Source organism: Hippocampus zosterae, chromosome 6, assembly GCF_025434085.1.
Source record: "Hippocampus zosterae strain Florida chromosome 6, ASM2543408v3, whole genome shotgun sequence".
NCBI lineage: Eukaryota > Metazoa > Chordata > Actinopteri > Syngnathiformes > Syngnathidae > Hippocampus > Hippocampus zosterae.
Window position 1 is genome coordinate 19,605,718 of NC_067456.1, and position 18,188 is coordinate 19,623,905.

An 18,188-nucleotide genomic window follows, 5' to 3' on the forward strand; every position below is an offset into this window, starting at 1 on the left:
AACGCAAATACAGTTAAAATAAAGCCCAAAAGCTCATGTGTGATATTAACTGACATAGTTGAAAACAAAGGACACTTTTGCTGAAATTATCGTTAATTTTAGTTAGTTTTATGAACCTAAGATGTCATTCCAATTACTTTTCATTTTTATACAAGCATTTTCATTGACATTTTAATTCATTAACAAAAATGGTTTTGCAATTTTAGTTAGTTATTTAATTAGTTTTCGTTAACAAGTAATAACCTTGGAGCAGCAGTGAGATTCAAATGCATGGAAAGGTAAATTTGTCACCATTAGCTTTATATCAGTCATGAAATGCTACGCTGACTAATCGATACATTACTTGAGTATGGATGGACGACTCTCATGAGAAATCTTTGTGCCGATTGACTTTGTCGGGCAGCGGCGCTGATAATGGCCTGAGCAAATGGCGACCACCTCAATTTTGGCTGATAAATCACAACCTGCCGTAATGAGCTACACTTAAAGTGGTCAAAGTTTATGACTAAATCACACCAGAGGACAAAGCCCGTAAAGCCTCACTGCAGACCAATTTTGGTGGGAGGTATGAGTACACTCTGCCCTTGGCCAGATGTTCACCAAACACGGAGCGTGATTGTGTGTCATCAGGAACGTTCTCGGAGAGTGCTCAGCTCTAATAGATACTGGCATGCCATTTTGTTGGACTTTTATTGCCACATGCCTCTTCCAGTCCTTCACTTATTATAGTTGTCATTCCTGGCATGGGCACGTGCGGTTATGTGAACAAACTCCAGACGCAGGCACGCACTTTGGCACGCGCTCAAATCTTGGGCTTCTGCATCCGATTAGCATCCCATTGCATTGTCTTGCGAGGTGATCAAACTGAGCATCGAGTCGGGCCCCTGTCGGGGCTCGTTGGAAGAAGTGACGGTTACATTGTCGCTCCATTTTCACTCAGCTCATCAGGGGGCTGTCAGCTCTGACAATATCAAATTAGGCGCAATGCAATTAAAGGTCTTAGTTGTCACAAGTGAGCCTGATGGGCAAGGCTTTTGTATCGTATCTGCATTCTGGCTCACATATTAACAGACTTTAAGGTTTTGTTCGAAATGCACATTTCACATGTTAACACACATGAAAGCATGTCCTCCCCCACCTGCTAGCACGTGATTAGTGCTGAAAGTGCGGGTTTAAACTGTTAGTCATTGCTGATTCACAAACCTCTGGCTGCTTGCCACATGGTCCCTCACGGCGCTGACTGTCAAACACGCAAGACCGGCAGAAAGAAGATGAAGGTGTTTGCACGTGCATCTCTGACAGGGTGTTTGGTGTGCTTAAAATCCCTTTTAGACCACTTTGCACGCTCTCATTTTTTGGCCTCTCTCGCGTGTAGCTGCTTAGAGCCCTCGCTTGGAGTGCATTAGTCTTTCCGCACGTGGACGCATGCATATTTAAGTTTGCGTGTTTATGCAGAGCCTTTCAGTATTTTGGCTGCTCGGATCTCCCGGATGAAGCCGGTGGAAAGCTGATGTGTGGATGACTCACTTAATTAGAACAATCCACCTGTGATGGCCAGTGTGCTGCCATGCCATCAGATAATCATTTGTTTGCATACTAATTTGTGCATATCTGAAATTGTTGATGGAGGTTCTGATTCCTGAGTTAGGAGCGAACCCACAAAATGTTGAGCAGGTCCTAGTCGAACCTGATTTCTGCACTTGCTATAGCTAGCTAGCCGTTGCATCTCACCTCGAGCAGCCGACTACTGGGCTGCAAGTGGCATAAGCAGCCCGACGAACCTTTTCAGAATGGTCATCGCTGTTGAATTAAAGGGGAAACCTAAAAATCTGTGATTCTCAATTTTCATCTTTCTTCGTGTTTTGCTGAGGTTGTGGTTTGAAAGCTTACCCAGCAAGTCCTTTTATTAATCATTATTTTGTTGTCGTTTGTTTATTCTTTCCCAAAGCAGTAATATTTTTTTATTGCATTCACCCACCTCGTTATTTATTCATTTTCATAGACTTAATTTCGCACCATACCTCTGCAGTGTCGCATGACTACATATGATTCAATTCCACATGATTGGTTTTTAGTTTGCCACCTCTTGGCATCTGTGTGGCATAAGATTACACAGTAAAAGTGTTTGCCCATTGAATCAAGCTTTTCTGACAATCACGGCAAATGACGACAGCCGCGATAACAACATAAACGGCACGATAGACTCATTTCTGTTGTGGCCACTGTCCTTATGATGTTTTTCCTTTGCACTCATTCTCACATTAAAAGAATACATTAAGAGCATAATAACCAATAGCCATTTGAATTTTAATACTGATGTTTGAGTACATGCGCCTGACTTAGAAGTGGTTGCAGCCAGCATTGTGTTAGAAACAACGTTGTCAGGTGCACGTGCCAAAGAACGACACCCCCGCTGCACTGGAACGCCCAGCTTATTGTCTTTTTTTCTCACAGATATTATTCATCATGTCAAGTCAAGTCACGTCAAGTCAACAGTATTTATAGAGCACTTTCAAACAGCCGTCGCTGCATACAAAGTGCTGTACATGGAGCAATTTAACATGCACAATAAACAGTAAGACAAATCGTATGTATTGCAGTAATGTTATAATCATATCAATAGCAAATACCCAGACAAAACGTGTTTTTACTTAAACTCCCTTGATAGTTTCCTTTGTAAATTGACTTATGTCAAGGTTTTCTGCACAATTGACATTTTCTTTCATTCTATCAATCAAACCTCCAGCACATCTATTTTATTTTTGTCCATATGGCACAATGCTATGAAGCTGAACATCCACAAGCTAGTCTATTGACCTCAGTGACTGAAGTATGAAGGTGTCAGAGGTTTTTGTTCTTTCTTTGTTCACTGCCTCTGTGTAACCCAAGCCAGCCCCGAGGTCACTGACAGGATCTGCATGGCCCTTGGCACTCTCATTGTGTCTCGTGAGCCATTGATGTTGACATGCTGCTGATCCTGGTCTTTGCTCATGAGCACAAATGCACATATAAAACCTGATCTGCAGTGTGAACATGAGGATCCACTCGATGTGAGCCTTCAGGGCTGTGGCTAGGTGGAACTGTGTGTGCATGTGTGATCAACCGCAATCCATCCCATTTCTGTACTGCTTATGCTGTTCAGGGATGCGGGAAGCTTGAGCCTATATCAGCTGACTTCAGGTAAAAATTGGAGCATACCATGGACCGGTCACCGGTCAATCGTAGGGTATATATTGTGCAGAGCGATGCAATTCCTATTCCTGTCATTGCTAAATCATCAGGGATGCTATTGTCGACTTTCATGTGCAAATTTACGTCATTTTCTTCATCTTTTGAGCATGAGCTGAAGTCATCATTCCTAATATCCGTCAGTCTTGGTTCATATATCGATCTCGTAGAGTTTGTGGAGTTGGGCGACTGTGTGATCTGCCTTTCAATGTGCCTTCAACCTGCCTACATGAGACCACGTGTGTGTAAGTCGACACAACTTGTGGATAAGGCAATAGTATGTGTTTTACACATGTACATATATGGAAAATAAATGATGAAAGCACCTATGCAGAACTTAAATGAGCCTAAATTCCCTAACTTTACTCACTGCCCCTATGTTTGTGCCCTCTCTTTCAGTGACATGTGACCTTCATCTGAATAGAGTCTCCCTGTTGGACGTATAGGAAGACAGCTCACAGACACACTGAGGAGGAGAAGAAAAACAAGGACCTGAAAACAGAACAAAGGGTAAAAAAAAAAATCAACATCTGTGCTGTTCACAAACCCAGGTGATAAATGTAGAAAGGAAGTGTGTGTGTGTGTGTGTGTGCGCACACTTGCGTGCATCGGTGGTGTAAATATGCAGATGGAAAGGAAATCCATGGGGGGAGGGTGGTACTTGTCAAAACAGGACTTGGAAATTACAGGCAATTTCAGGTACACCTGTGAAGAAATCATTTTAGTGCGAGACAAAGAGAAAGTAAAGAGTGGGGCATGAGCTGGGAGATAAGAAAGAGGCAAACAAAAAGACACGGAGAGAGACAGAGAGGGGGAAAATAAGGTGAGGTAAGATATTGGATGTCACATCTAAAAATTTATTTAGGAAAATACTGAAGGGTGTGTGTGCATGTGCGTGTATGCATTTGTGTGTGTACGTGTGTATGTGTGTGAGAGCGATGGTGCAACATTGCAGATGGAGCACGAAGAACTGAAGAGAAGTTGAAATGAAAGGGGAGCGGGGGGGATATACGAACATAAAATTTGGTCTTCAACACTGCCATTAGTGAAGATGAATTTCCTTTTTGTGTTAATTTCTTGCATCCAGTTTGATTTTGGGCGGTACATCAACTTCTTTGTGAGCCAAAGACCACCAAAAATAATCATAAATAAACCACAAATAGGCAGCGTCAACTAAAAAGGAAAAAAAGGCTCATAATTCAACCAGTATCGTATTTTATATGTAGGGTTCCAAGCCCCTGACTCTCACCTTTTGGAAAGAAAATGGCCCTCCAATGATGACAATTCTGAACAAATGCAAGTTTACCCCACATACAAAAGCCAGTGGTGCAATTCGGTGCAACCTCGGTTTCGATCAAGATTTTCTTTGTTGTCTAAAACTGGCGACTTTGTTTTGTTGCGCTCAAGATGGAGCCTCTGTCCAAGTCGCTAGTCACGGGGCGCATACAACAGACAAAGAACAATTCATACTGACATTCAGACTTCTAGACAATTTGGAGATTTACATGATCCGAACATGCAAATGTTTGAAAAGTGGGAAGAAGCGAAGAACATGCATCAGAACAACAGAACATAAATCAGAACTCGAGTATGCTGCCTGCTGTTTGTTTTATTAGATGAAATGCTCATGTTAGCAATGATTATGATCCATTCGGAAAAACCTAAATAATCCAATTTGCGACTTCAAAATTGAACATTAAAAGTCTTCATGAGAATTCTTCACTGATAAATAATTTTCCCGACACCAAGTAGACAGCAGGTCTTGTCTGTCAATGTGTTTCTTTTTGGACAACATCAACTGTATGTTGGAAAATGGAATCTCAAGCTTATTATATATATTTTTTAATATATCTGTGACTACATTTCCATGTGATATTCCTTCATATGGCGTTTGCACAGTACAATCCATGTCCTGGCCATCCCTCGAAACACAAAGGTGTTTGCATCTTCAATTATGGATGGAGTGTACTGAAGAGCTGGTGGCAGTTTTAAACAAAAAATCGACAAAACCCCCAGAAGAGAGTCAGTTTATTATTTACGAGTCCCAATTCCCCTTCGGAGCTGACGCCAAACCTATGTCCTTGTCATAGCAGCATACAGGAGGTGAGGAAATATGGCTGGGTGTATGTGTTATGCCCGTGATGAATGACTCTCTTATTTACAATCTGTTGTCAGTTTGATGGGGCAAACAGGATCTACGACAGACTTTAGTAAAGTGACTCCCTCAAAAAAAAAAGTCATTTTTATCCAGTTATAAAATGCTGTGGCTCAGGAGCAAAATGATTTTCTGCTTAATTGCATCCGGAAAGGCACATGTGAAGAACAATCAACAGGCATGTACCGAAAATAAAGATGTGAGGGGAAATGCAGCTTTCGGGTAATAATTCAACAATCCATATTTGAACTCAAAGTCGGTGCGTTTGCCTCGCTTTCTGAGTCCCAATGCGCTTATCCCACGTCCACTCCAATAATTGCTATCTATCCTTCTGTCTGTCACAGTTATGGAGGATATTGGTTGTCCAGGTTTTCCTCCGACAGGATGCCATCATTGAGCCTGAGTGAGCAAAACAGGCTCGGATGGGGGGGAAAGGGGGAGTTGTGACAGGGAGATGAGATAAGGGAGGAAATGGAGGGTGAAGGAAATGCAGCAAAGATGGTGGAGGTTATATACATCACAACAGCCTGACACTTGTCAGGTAGACGCAGATTAAATGTTTCACTTAACAGCGTACCCTTTCACACGTTTTGTGACAACACAACCTTGTAGACACATACAATATAACACTTTTGGCTTTGAATTATTATCCAACTTTTATAGCGCATGTCCTCTTTGGGGTTTGAGGGTGAACTGGAGAATATCCCAAGTGACTTTGGGCTAGAGGCTGTGCACACTGGACTGGATTCCAGTTAATCCCGGGGCAGCTTTCAATGACTACAAACTGATTATTTTGAGTTGTCACTGGTTGCATTCACACGAAAAATCATGTCACACTCTGCGTACAAATGGCACCCCAACTCCAGAAAGGCCATATTATTCACCTTGATGCAAATTTTCATCTACTTCGTTCATTTTTCCCTTGTACCTCCAGAGGGCACAGTAGCAATACAGCGTAAATTGGTTTTCTATTAATTTTTAAAAAAACATTCACTTTGGGGTGAAAACCAAACAACCATCCTGTGGACAATATCAACCCCCCCTTTTTTTTCTTTTTTTCTTTTTTGCGAAAAGGAGTTGGTTGTGGCCAAGGCTCGCCTGTTCGACGTGGTTGTTTCCATACCGAGTATTTCACGTACATATTTGTACACAAACAAAAGATGATGACCAGTATGGATAGCAGCACAAGATCATTAAACACATTTGCAAAGAAGCATATAATTTCTCTCATTTCAAGGACGGTAAAGAGACACTGATATCGCTAAATTTTAAATAGCGTTCGTTTAGAACTGTCGCACAATACATGTTGCTTATTCACATGCTTTGAGCTAGCATCAATGTTACATCAATCAGGCTGTGAGCTGCGAAGCGAACGACTCAAAGAAGGCCACGATATTTATTACTCCGAATATAGACTTACTTGTACAGGTTTACTTGCTGTTCCAGAGAGTTGGTATCGACCCCGGGGTAAATGACAGATGTTCAGCTAACCCATATTTATGTTGTCCCAAAGTGCTAAAATAGTCGTCAGTAAAAATCTTTGCCAGAATGTCAGAATGGAAATATTGTTTCGTAGGAATGCGAATTGATGTATTATTTATAATTAGATATATACACTAATTTAATTAGAATCTATTATCAAAACTGATTATAGACAAAATTTACTATAAATTTTTGGGTGAGGAATACAATAGAAACAATGCGTGATCAGTTATTGATGTGAATATTATATAATAAATAATATGCTTCTGCTTAATGCTCTATATTTTTGTTTCCAGATGCAGGCAGTTTTATTTTATAATTAGCAATTTTCTCTGGCCCAAATACTATATGTAAAATACATATTTTGTAGATAAAAACATTGAACCCGCCCGCCAAAAATACACAAAACATTACTACAAATGCAATTCAATAAAAAATATCCAATGGGAAAAAAATTCCACTCAAAAAATGTGGTAGTGCAACCAGTTTGCAAGACTGTTTACTGTTGATTTGTATGTCGTAATGTAGTGCAATGTCCAATCTTGTTTACATCCATGCTCCTCTAAGCAATCCCAAAATCAAATATTTGGGGCCCATATAGTAGCCATGCTGCAGTTACATAATCTTCACTCATTTTTAATACAATGTTAGCGTAGCGCATAACTCTTCCACCCAAAAAGAGCCCATGCATGACGGTAGTCCTGCCTGAGGCTCAAACCCACGGTTCCACCGGCCTCTGGGTTGAGAGTCGAGTCTGACTCAAATCCGAAAATTCTTATTCAGCTTTAATTTTTAATGGCTAATTATAGCTTCTCAATTTGTCACAGCCGATTTGTGCACAGCCCTGGTTGCAACACCTGAAGAAGGTCTGCACAGCTACTGAAAGGCAACAATGGGAAAATGGAGCTTCATATTTGCTTAATGAAACTGTTACATTTTTTCTGACTCCTATAGATGGCACTGTCAGTCTAAATAAAAGGGTTTAAGAAATGCTACGTAAGTGTACAATGTTGAACAGAGAGTTTCAGTGAAAGGTCTGCAAAGAAAAAGACCTGCCTAGCAAGAGATGATGGCAACCAAGGTGCCCTCATGCGCACACCGCACAGGTTTCCATGCATGAAGTTTGATGATGTAGGCAAGTATAAACTGGCTGTTTAGCACCTCCATCCTCTTTTCCCCCTGTAGCAGAAGTCCTTGTCTCTCTATCGATCCGTCCCAGCTTATCTTCCCATAAACCTGCAACACTTTCCCCTCATATTTGCCTATCCATCCCGGGCAGGCACTCCTCTCCTACAGTCACATTGCTATTGATCGTTGTATGTGCTGAAGAGAGCAGGTAGTGGTTAATGTAAAACTTAGTCTGGAGGAGAGCTGCTTGTGGTTCATCTATCGCCTCCCCCTGTAATGGACCGAATCAAGTTCGAATCGACCCTCGGTTTAAACATCAAAGCACACCACTGACTGCTTTCCCCCCTCGCCTTTATTTCATGCCTCCATTTTCCTTCCACAGGGTTCCTAGCGGTCTTTAAACTTCATTAAAATCCATTAAAAAAGAGGTGGTAAAATGATTTTCTTAATTGTCCTTGATTTTCAGGGAAAGCTTCTAAAATTACATTTTTATTTGAAAATAAATTAAAAAATTTCTTAGTGTACTTTATTTGACAATGAATTCAAGTTGTTTTCATTGTAGAAAAATGAAAATTTGACATACACTATGTCAAATAAAGGTTTCGCTGATTGCCCCTAAAAATAAAGATGTGCCCTTCTTTTGGCAGCAGTGATTTGAACACCAGCTCAGTGAGATGTGTCTTTCTGTTCAGCCCGCATATTGCTGAGCGGGCATTACATCCACCGTGAATCCGCTGCTGAATGGAGAAAAAGTCCATAAAAATGGCCAAATTGGCCCTCAAAAGTCCTTAAAAGGTTCATAAATAAAAAGCAAGTGGACGAGTGGGAACCCCGTTATATGCAGTATCTCTGCAATGGCTGCTACGGCCATTCATACAAGTTGAATTTAGTCTAGTAGCCCTGATCTGTAAAAGAAAATATCTGTTGAATATGCATGCATTTTCTATAAATTGACCCGCTTTGCTCTGTTTGCATCTTTTCTGCCCAATATCATCAAACTGCTGCCTATTCACAGCTTTCATTGGCTCTTCTGCGTGCCTTTTAAGCAAGGCAGCATCAGAATTTGTTGAGTCAGCAGTGTATTGTAAAGTGTAAATGAGGGTTTTTGTTGTTGTTGTTGTTTTTGTTTACAGTTTTAGTCCTTAAGTGCTTTAAAATGAAAACAGTAAAAAGACATCTCTGGAATTTAAGGTGCCTTCTAGCTGGAGTACATCTACGTAGATGTATTTTTAATTATGAATTTGGAAGCTGCATGCTAGTTATTAGATGTTTTTTTTAATTATGACATCTTTGTCAGAAATACCCACATCCACGACAGATCAACTGGCTCTGGTCCCCGTGAAAATATTCCAATGCCAAGATTTTAATCCAGATTTGTTTTGGGAAGGGATAAAATGTAGGCTCTTACCCAGCTGTTGAAAATGCTATTTGAATGATGATAATTTGTTTAATTGAATTTATTGCCTCGTAACCTTGACCGGGTCTCCAAAATTAATTTGATGACCGAAAGTGAAAAAAACTATCAAATCATTAATCATAACCACACTTTCTATCTTAGTCTAATTTGTTCACATACATCCAAATACACCGATGTACTGTCCATGTGTTTCTATATAATATACCATACATGAATTCACAAATCATGAATAGTGAGGTTTGTTGCAAGCATCATCAGTCTGTTTTTCAACATTGCATTTTATAAAAGCATGCCTACCGCTGGGTTCCCCATTGTTGTGGGGGTTTTTTTTGTCGGTTTGTTTTTCTATTTTTTATTTTTTTTGTTTTCAGCTCAAAACTAAAAGTTGACATTTTGGGCAGCCCTGTTGGCCAAATATACAAACTTAGAGAAGCATTCCAAATTTAGATGCATGTAAATGCTCATATGTATTTAGGCATATGGATAAGATATGAAAACTCTTATCTTATCTCATCTTATCCATATGCCTGACATACATATGAGCATTTACATGCATCTAAATTTGGAGAAGTGGCAGCAATGCAGCAGTCAGTGTGGATGCAGAGTATAGACATAGAGACTCCAGTATTTACTTCGCGCATGGAAGAGAACCTTTTGTAAGTGTTACACAACATCATTGCAAGACAGCATTCCAAAACAATAGAAGTGATAAAGAATACATGATCTGACGTTATCATATAGACATGTATTGTATTCCATTTCAAGTTTATTAAAGCCATATCTCAATGATCAGCGAAGGTTTGCAAGGGGAGCGGATGTTGATGTTTTCCTCGCAAAGACATTCACTGGACGTTTACCAACTGTTTTTAATTGTCACAAGCAGTTTTTCTTTTCGCAAGGATATTTCACATGTTCAACAACACGCAAATGTGGGTGTCCCGGACAAGTGGGACAGATGGATGGATTTTAAACTTTTGAACAGAATGCCACAAAGTTGCTTTGAACCACCTTAAATACAAAACTGTAATAGGTCCTCTCCAACTCTTTGAGTCCTTTTCAACAGCATCCTGTTGTTGACGTGTATTTCCGTCGCTTCTGTACGAGTCCCCAGTTTGGTGTAACCTTTCTGCCCAACGCCACCTTACTGAGCTCCAGGGATCCTGACTCAGCATGAAGTTCTGAACTCTTGTGAAAGTAAATGCCCAAAGAAATAAGCTAAGGAGATGTTGAGGACAGGGAATGCTGGGAATGCTGGCGTGAAAGGAAAAGAGCACTCCTGAACAATAACCCCCGTAGGAGAACAGTGGGCAGCTTTGCTATGCCAGAACACAGTAACTGAGGGCCAGAGACAAAGACAGGCTGTGGACGTGTGCTGTATTCCGACCCTACAGTTGGTCCGTACTGACACACTACTTTGACTGCCTACAGGCATCAATAAAGCAGTTTATATAATTCAAAGCTAATTAAACCACTAAAACATACAGTCGAGAATACGATTTGGTGAGTGCTTGAAAAGCAATATAGAGGGAATTTTCTTGTTTGTTTGTCGGAACCTGGCCTGGAGGGAGTGATTTCATTAGTGCGTTGGTGCATGAGGAGCACTTTGTAACATTCACTAAAAGGGCCAACATTTTGGGACAACTTTAACCATACCAAAAATGGATGCACTATCAGAAGTAAACAGTTACCGCTTTACGAAGACTTTTCGAGATGTTGGAGTTGACCTGTGAAATTGGTTAGGTCAATACATCAAGAAGAATGTGGAAGGGAGGGCATGACTCCGCATTTCTCTGTTCTAGTTAATCTGACAGATGTTCGAGTCATTGGGCAGTTGGCGAGGTCCACCCTGAACTGGTCGCCAGCCAATCACAGGGCACACATAGACGAACAACCAACCGCGCTCACATTCACACATAGGGACACTTTAGTGTGTTCCATGAACCTGCCACACATGCTTTTGGAACGTGAGAGGGAACCGTAACACCCGCAGAAAACCCACGCCGGCACAGGGAGAACATGCAAACTCCACACAGGCAGGCCATGATGAGCTCCAGCCTGGCATGCTACCCACTTTTGCAGCCTGTTAACGATCGTAGCTCACGCGTACCGTTTTAAAATGCTTCTCTCGGCCCTCCAGACTCCCATTCTTTGCCCGTCCCTTCGTTTAATTGTACAAAACAAACTGAAGGAGATTAATGATAACCATAAAAGATATAGCGCAGCAACTCTGATCACAAGCTGCAACTGCAGACTGCTGAGCACTAACACTAACCGTCGGTTAAAAATTACCTGCTTTATTTTTTGTCTTTTTTAAATACTTTTTGTGAAATTGAGACTGATAGAATGATTAGGGTGTAATGTGCATTAACACAAAAAATATATTACTAACATGCACATTTCCCCCTCTACACCCCTCTGAGCGAGATCGATTGACCAGTCCGCGATCTACTGGTCAATCGCAATCGACCTAATGGGCACCCCTGCACTAATCAGTCAACCACCGGGCCACCCGGAGTTGAACTCATGACTCACAATTTCTCCCTCAACAAACTCACCTAACCATGTCTCTATAAACCTTGCATTGTGTATTGGGACAGAAAGGGTCTCCCCCCCTCACCCCCTTAAACTATGTGAAGATACATTATATTGTATAAAACGGCTGCGATGACCCCCAGTTTTTCCGAATGCCAAATCATCAGAAGGCGAATGAGAAGTCACTGTGTAGCATTTTAAACACTTTGTAGGTGAAAAAGCACTACAAGTGAAAGCCAATTTACCATAGGTCCACCCCTGATAAACTGTGTGTGTGTGTGTGTGTGTGTGTGTGTGTGTGTGTGTGTGTGTGTGTGTGTGTGTGTGTGTGTGTGTGTGTGTGTGTGTGTGTGTGTGTGTGTGTGTGTGTGTGTGTGTGTGTGTGTGTGTGTGTGTGTGTGTGTGTGTGTGTGTGTGTGTGTTTGTACGGCTATACTTGTGAGGACCACTGTGATTATAAGACCAACGTAGTGAGGACATTTTTGACAAGTGAGGACATTTAGGCCAGTCCTCACAAGTTTTTCATTCTAAAGGCCTCTAGAGGGTTTATATAGGCATCTCTCAAAGTTTCAGAGAGGTCCTCACAAATATACCAAAAATGATTTTTTGTGTGTATTTTCATTTAAATTCAATACACACACTTTTTACTCACTACCGCCACCTATTGATTTCTGAAATATTTTTGTTCCAACAAAACTGAAACTATAGAAAACAGTCTCATGGGCTTATTAGAAAGTAAAACAATGATGTATTTTTTATTATATCTAATATTTGTCTAAGTTTAACTTTTTTAACAAACATCTTGTTATGAAATAGAACTTGTTATGCAAACCCAAATCTGGAATATGGCCTCAGACCCACCCGAAATTACACCTTAAATCAAACCACTAAATAAAAAACCTAAAATAATTTAGTGAAGTACACACTTATTCCATTTGTGACATATTGAGGTTTTAGTTGTCATTTCATAGCTCCACATTTGTAATTTGAAGTGCACATTTCTAACATTAAGCAAAGCTCTCTGTGAGTATTTTTACTGAGTAATGTTTTATATTCTATTGTATACTACTGATGGAACTATTATTTACTATTATATTTAGGGCATCAGTCTCATCTTTTCCATAAGGACACAAGGACAGAGGTGGCAGAATAAATGTGCACTCAATTGTATTAGTATTACTTTTGAAAAATATGACATGTAAAAAAAAAGAGTCCTTGAATAAGAGTAAATATGTACATAGTGGGGCAGCCCGGTAGTCCAGTGGTTAGCACGTCGGCTTCACAGTGCAGAGGTACCGGGTTCGATTCCAGCTCCAGCCTCCCTGTGTGGAGTTTGCATGTTCTCCCGGGCGTGGGTTTTCTCCGGGTGCTCCGGTTCCCTCCCACATTCCAAAAACATGCGTAGCAGGCTGATTGAACACTCTAAATTGTCCCTAGGTGTGAGTGTGAGTGCGAATGGTTGAACGTTTCTGTGTGCCCTGCGATTGGCTGGCAACCGATTCAGGGTGTCCCCCGCCTACTGCCCGAAGACAGCTGGGATAGGCTCCAGCACCCCCGCGACCCTAGTGAGGATCAAGCGGCTCGAAAGATGAATGAATGAATGTACGTAGTGAAAGAATCACAAGTACTGAGTAATTGGTGAGGAACTTCTTATTTATATTTTCAAACTACCACATTAAATAGAAATAGGAAAGTGCAATTAAATTAAAAAAGTTAAAGCTGTAAGCATATTTACGCCCTCAGGCATGTCGGAGTTCTCATTGTAACATACATTCAGTCATTTTCCGATCCGTTTTATCCTCACAAGGGTCACGGGGGGTGCTGGAGCCTATCCCAGCCGTCTTCGGTCAGTAGGCAGGGGACACCCTGAACCGGTTGCCAGCCAATCGCAGGGCACACACAGACAAACAACCATCCGCGCTCACACTCACCACCGAGGGACAATTTGGATTGTTCAATTAGCCTGCCATGCATGTTTTTGGAATGTGGGATCTGGAGAGAACCCACACAGACCTGGGGAGAACATGCAAACTTCACACAGGGTGGCCGGAGCTGAAATTGAACCTGGTACCTCTGCACTGTGAGGTCAACACGCGGACCACTAGTTCACCAGGCCGCTCCCCAGAAAATCCATCCATCCATCATCTACCGCTTATCCGGGGCCGGGTCGCGGGGGCAACAGCTTTAGCAGGGAAGCCCAGACTTCTCTCTCCCTAGCTACTTCTTCCAGCTCTCTCCGGGGGATCCCGAGTCGTTCCCAGGCAAGCTGGGTGACATAGTCTCTCCAGCGTGTCCTGGGTCTTCCTCTGGGTGTCCTCCCGGTGGGACATGACCGGAACACCTCACCGGTGAGGCGCTCAAGAGGCATCCGAATCAGATGCCCAAGCCACCTCATCTGGCTCCTCTCGATGTGGAGGAGAAGCGGCTCGACTCTGAACCCCTCCCGGATGACTGAGCTTCTCACCTTATCTCTAAGGGAGAGCCCGGACACCCTCCGGAGAAAACTCAATTCGGCCGCTTTTATCCGGGATCTCGTTCTTTCGGTCACGACCCATAGCTCGTGACCATAGGTGAGGGTTGGGACGTAGATCGACCGGTAAATTGAGAGCTTCGCCCTTTGGCTCAGCTCCTTCTTCACCATGACAGACCGATACAACGTCCGCATCACAGCAGACGCTGCACCGACCCGCCTGTCAATCTCCCGCTCCCTCCTACCCCCACTTGTGAACAAGACCCCAAGATACTTGAACTCCTCCACTTGGGGTAAGATCTCTTCCCCGACCCGGAGGGGGCACTCCACCCTTTTCCGACTGAGGACCATGGTTTCAGATTTGGAGGTGCTGATTCTCATCCCAACCGCTTCACACTCGGCTGCGAAACGCTCCAGTGAGAGTTGGAGAGCCCCGTTTGAAGGAGCCAACAGCACCACATCATCTGCAAAAAGCAGGGATGCAATACTGAGGCCCCCAAAACGGACCCCCTCAACGCTTCGGCTGCGCCTAGAAATTCTGTCCATAAAGGTTATGAACAGAATCAGCGACAAACGGCAGCCTTGGCGGAGTCCTACCCCCACTGGAAACGATTCCGACTTACTGCTGGCAATGCGAACCAAACTCTGACATCGGTGGTATAGTGACCGAACAGCCCGTATCAGGGGGTTCGGTACCCCATACCCACGAAGCACTCCCCACAGAACTCCCTGAGGGACACGGTCAAACGCCTTCTCCAAGTCCACAAAACACATGTAGACTGGTTGGGCGAATTCCCACATACCCTCAAGGACCCTGCTAAGGGTGTAGAGCTGGTCCACTGTTCCACGGCCGGGACGAAAACCACACTGCTCCTCCTCAATTGGCGGCTCGACTTCCTGACGGACCCTCCTCTCCAGCACCCCTGAATAGACCTTACCAGGGAGGCTGAGGAGTGTGATCCCTCTGTAGTTGGAACACACCCTCCGGTCCCCCTTTTTAAAAAGAGGGACTACCACCCCGGTCTGCCAATCCAGAGGCACTCTCCCTGTTGACCACGCGATGTTGCAGAGGCGTGTCAACCAGGACAGCCGCACAACATCCAGAGCCTTGAGGAACTCCGGGCGGATCTCATCCACCCCTGGGGCCCTACCACCGAGGAGCTTTTTAACCACATCGGTGACTTCAACCACAGAGATAGGAGAGCCCACCTCAGAGTCCCCAGGCTCTGCTTCCTCCAAGGAAGGCGTGTTGGTGGAGTTGAGGAGGTCTTCGAAGTACTCTGCCCACCGGTTCACAACGTCCCGAGTCGAAGTCAGCAGCGCCCCATCCCCGCTGTACACAGTGTTAGTGGTGCACTGCTTCCCCCTCCTGAGACGTCGGATGGTTGACCAGAATTTCCTCGAAGCCGTCCGGAAGTCGGCTTCCATGGCCTCGCCGAACTCTTCCCACGCTCTGGTTTTTGCCTCGGCGACCACTGAAGCCGCGGTCCGCTTGGCCAGTCGATACCCGTCAGCTGCCTCTGGGGTCCCACAGGCCATAAAGGCTCGATAGGACTCCTTCTTCAGCTTGACGGCATCCCTTACTGCTGGTGTCCACCAGCGAGTACGTGGGTTGCCGCCACGACAGGCACCATCCACCTTACGGCCACAACTCAGATTGGCCGCCTCAACAATAGAGGCACGGAACATGGGACTCGGACTCAATGTCCCCCGTCACCCCCGGAACATGGGAAAAGCTCTGTCGGAGGTGGGAGTTGAAACTCCTTCTGACAGGGGATTCCGCCAGACGCTCCCAACACACCCTCACTATACGTTTGGGTCTGCCAGGACGGACCGGCATCTTCCCCCACCATCGGAGGCTACTCACCACCAGGTGGTGATCAGTTGACAGCTCCGCCCCTCTCTTCACCCGAGTGTCCAGAACATGCGGCCGCAAATCCGATGATACAACTACAAAGTCGATCATCGAACTGCGGCCTAGGGTGTCCTGGTGCCAAGTGCACATATGGACACCCTTATGCTTTAACAAGGTGTTCGTTATGGACAATCCGTGACGAGCACAGAAGTCCAATAACAAAACACCACTCGGGTTCTGATCGGGGGGGCCGTTCCTCCCAATCACGCCCCTCCAGGTATCACTGTCATTCCCCACGTGAGCATTGAAGTCCCCCAGCAGAACAAGGGAGTCCCCAGCAGGAGTACTCTCCAGCACACCCTCCAAGGACTCCAAAAAGGGTGGGTATGCTGAGCTGCTGTTTGGTGCATATGCACAAACAACAGTCAGGACCCGTCCACCCACCCGAAGGCGGAGGGAGGCAACCCTCTCGTCTACCGGTGTGAACCCCAATGTACAGGCACTGAGCCGGGGGGCAATGAGTATGCCCACACCTGCTCTGTGCCTCTCACCGTGAGCAACTCCAGAGTGGAAGAGAGTCCAACCCCTCTCGAGAGAACTGGCACCAGAACCCAGGCTGTGTGTGGAGGCAAGTCCGACTATATCCAGTCGGAAATTCTCTGCCTCACACACCAGCTCGGGCTCCTTCCCTGCCAGAGAGGTGACATTCCATGTCCCAAGAGCTAGCTTCTGCAGCCGAGGATCGGACCGCCAGGGTCCCCGCCTTTGGCTGCCGCCCAGCTCACATTGCACCCGACCCATTTGGCCCCTCTCATGGGTGGTGAGCCCATGGGAAGGGGGGCCCACGTTGCCTCTTCGGGCTGTGCCCGGCCGGGCCCCATGGGTGTAGGCCCGGCCACCAGGCGCCTGCCAACGAGCCCCACCTCCAGGCCTGGCTCCAGAAGGGGGCCCCGGTGACCCGCGTCCGGGCAAGGGAAACCTAGATCCATTTATTGTATTCATCATTGGGGTCTTTGAGCCGTGGTTTGTCTGGCCCCTCACCTAGAACCTGTTTGCCATGGGTGACCCTGCCAGGGGCATAAAGCCCCAGACAACTTAGCTTCTAGGATCATTGGGACACACAAACCCCTCCACCACGGTAAGGTGACGACTCACGGAGGGCCCCAGAAAATCCAATTCATTTTATTCTGCTTTGGACATTGAAACTGGAAAATATGACTTGCATTCAATAAGTAAAGAATTCCAATTCCAAGAAACCAAGAAACGATTACATTCCATGTTAGAGTTTGGAATTATGTTGCTTTAAAAACAATTGTAAATTTTTAAGTCAGTTTAAATATACTGTGTGTGCGGTTGTGTTTGTGAACATATATATAATTTTATTTGCTGTAATTATTTTAGGAGTATGTGACATTGGTGATCCTCGTTACTCAAATACTGTATGTAGATGTTGCTCAAAATTTATCATGCTCTCCTTCACATCAGACCTCAAAGTTCACAAAGGCTGTGGGAACTTTGATAATTGACTTAATCATTGGCCATGAAGGGGAGCGGCTGTTACCTGCTCCAAAACGAAGTTTTTGCAGCACCCCTCCCCCCAGACATGAGTTTGTTTACATTTCATTTAGCAGAGCTGCGCAGAAGCCAGCCACAACGCTTTGCAAGAAAAAAATGAGTTAGGTACTGTATTGCAGAAGTGTCCCCAGCATATCCAATTTATTTCATTCATCTTTGGACATTGAAACTGGAAAATATGACTTGCATTCAATAAGTAAATAATTGTTTCATCTAAATTCCATATTAGAGTTTGGAATTATGTTGCTTTAAAAACAATTGTAAAATTGTAAGTCAGTTTAAATATACTGTGTGTGCGCGGAGTATGTGACATTGGTGAGCCTAGTTACTCAAATACTGTATGTAG

At 44.1% G+C, this 18,188-nt stretch overlaps 1 protein-coding gene across 3 annotated transcripts in view; it reads left to right on the forward strand.

Annotated features, from left to right (window-relative positions):
* sema4c (sema domain, immunoglobulin domain (Ig), transmembrane domain (TM) and short cytoplasmic domain, (semaphorin) 4C) overlaps positions 1–18,188 on the forward strand; it is a 133,162-nt gene that overhangs the window by 40,885 nt on the left and 74,089 nt on the right. The window contains exon 2 of one of the 3 annotated variants that reach the window (XM_052066979.1): positions 3,628–3,779. The exons of 1 other annotated variant lie outside the window; for it this stretch is intronic. The gene's annotated coding sequence lies outside the window, so the exon portion shown is untranslated. The remainder of the gene's footprint in view (positions 1–3,627; positions 3,780–18,188) is intronic. One more of the 3 variants, XM_052066980.1, reaches the window with a different exon arrangement.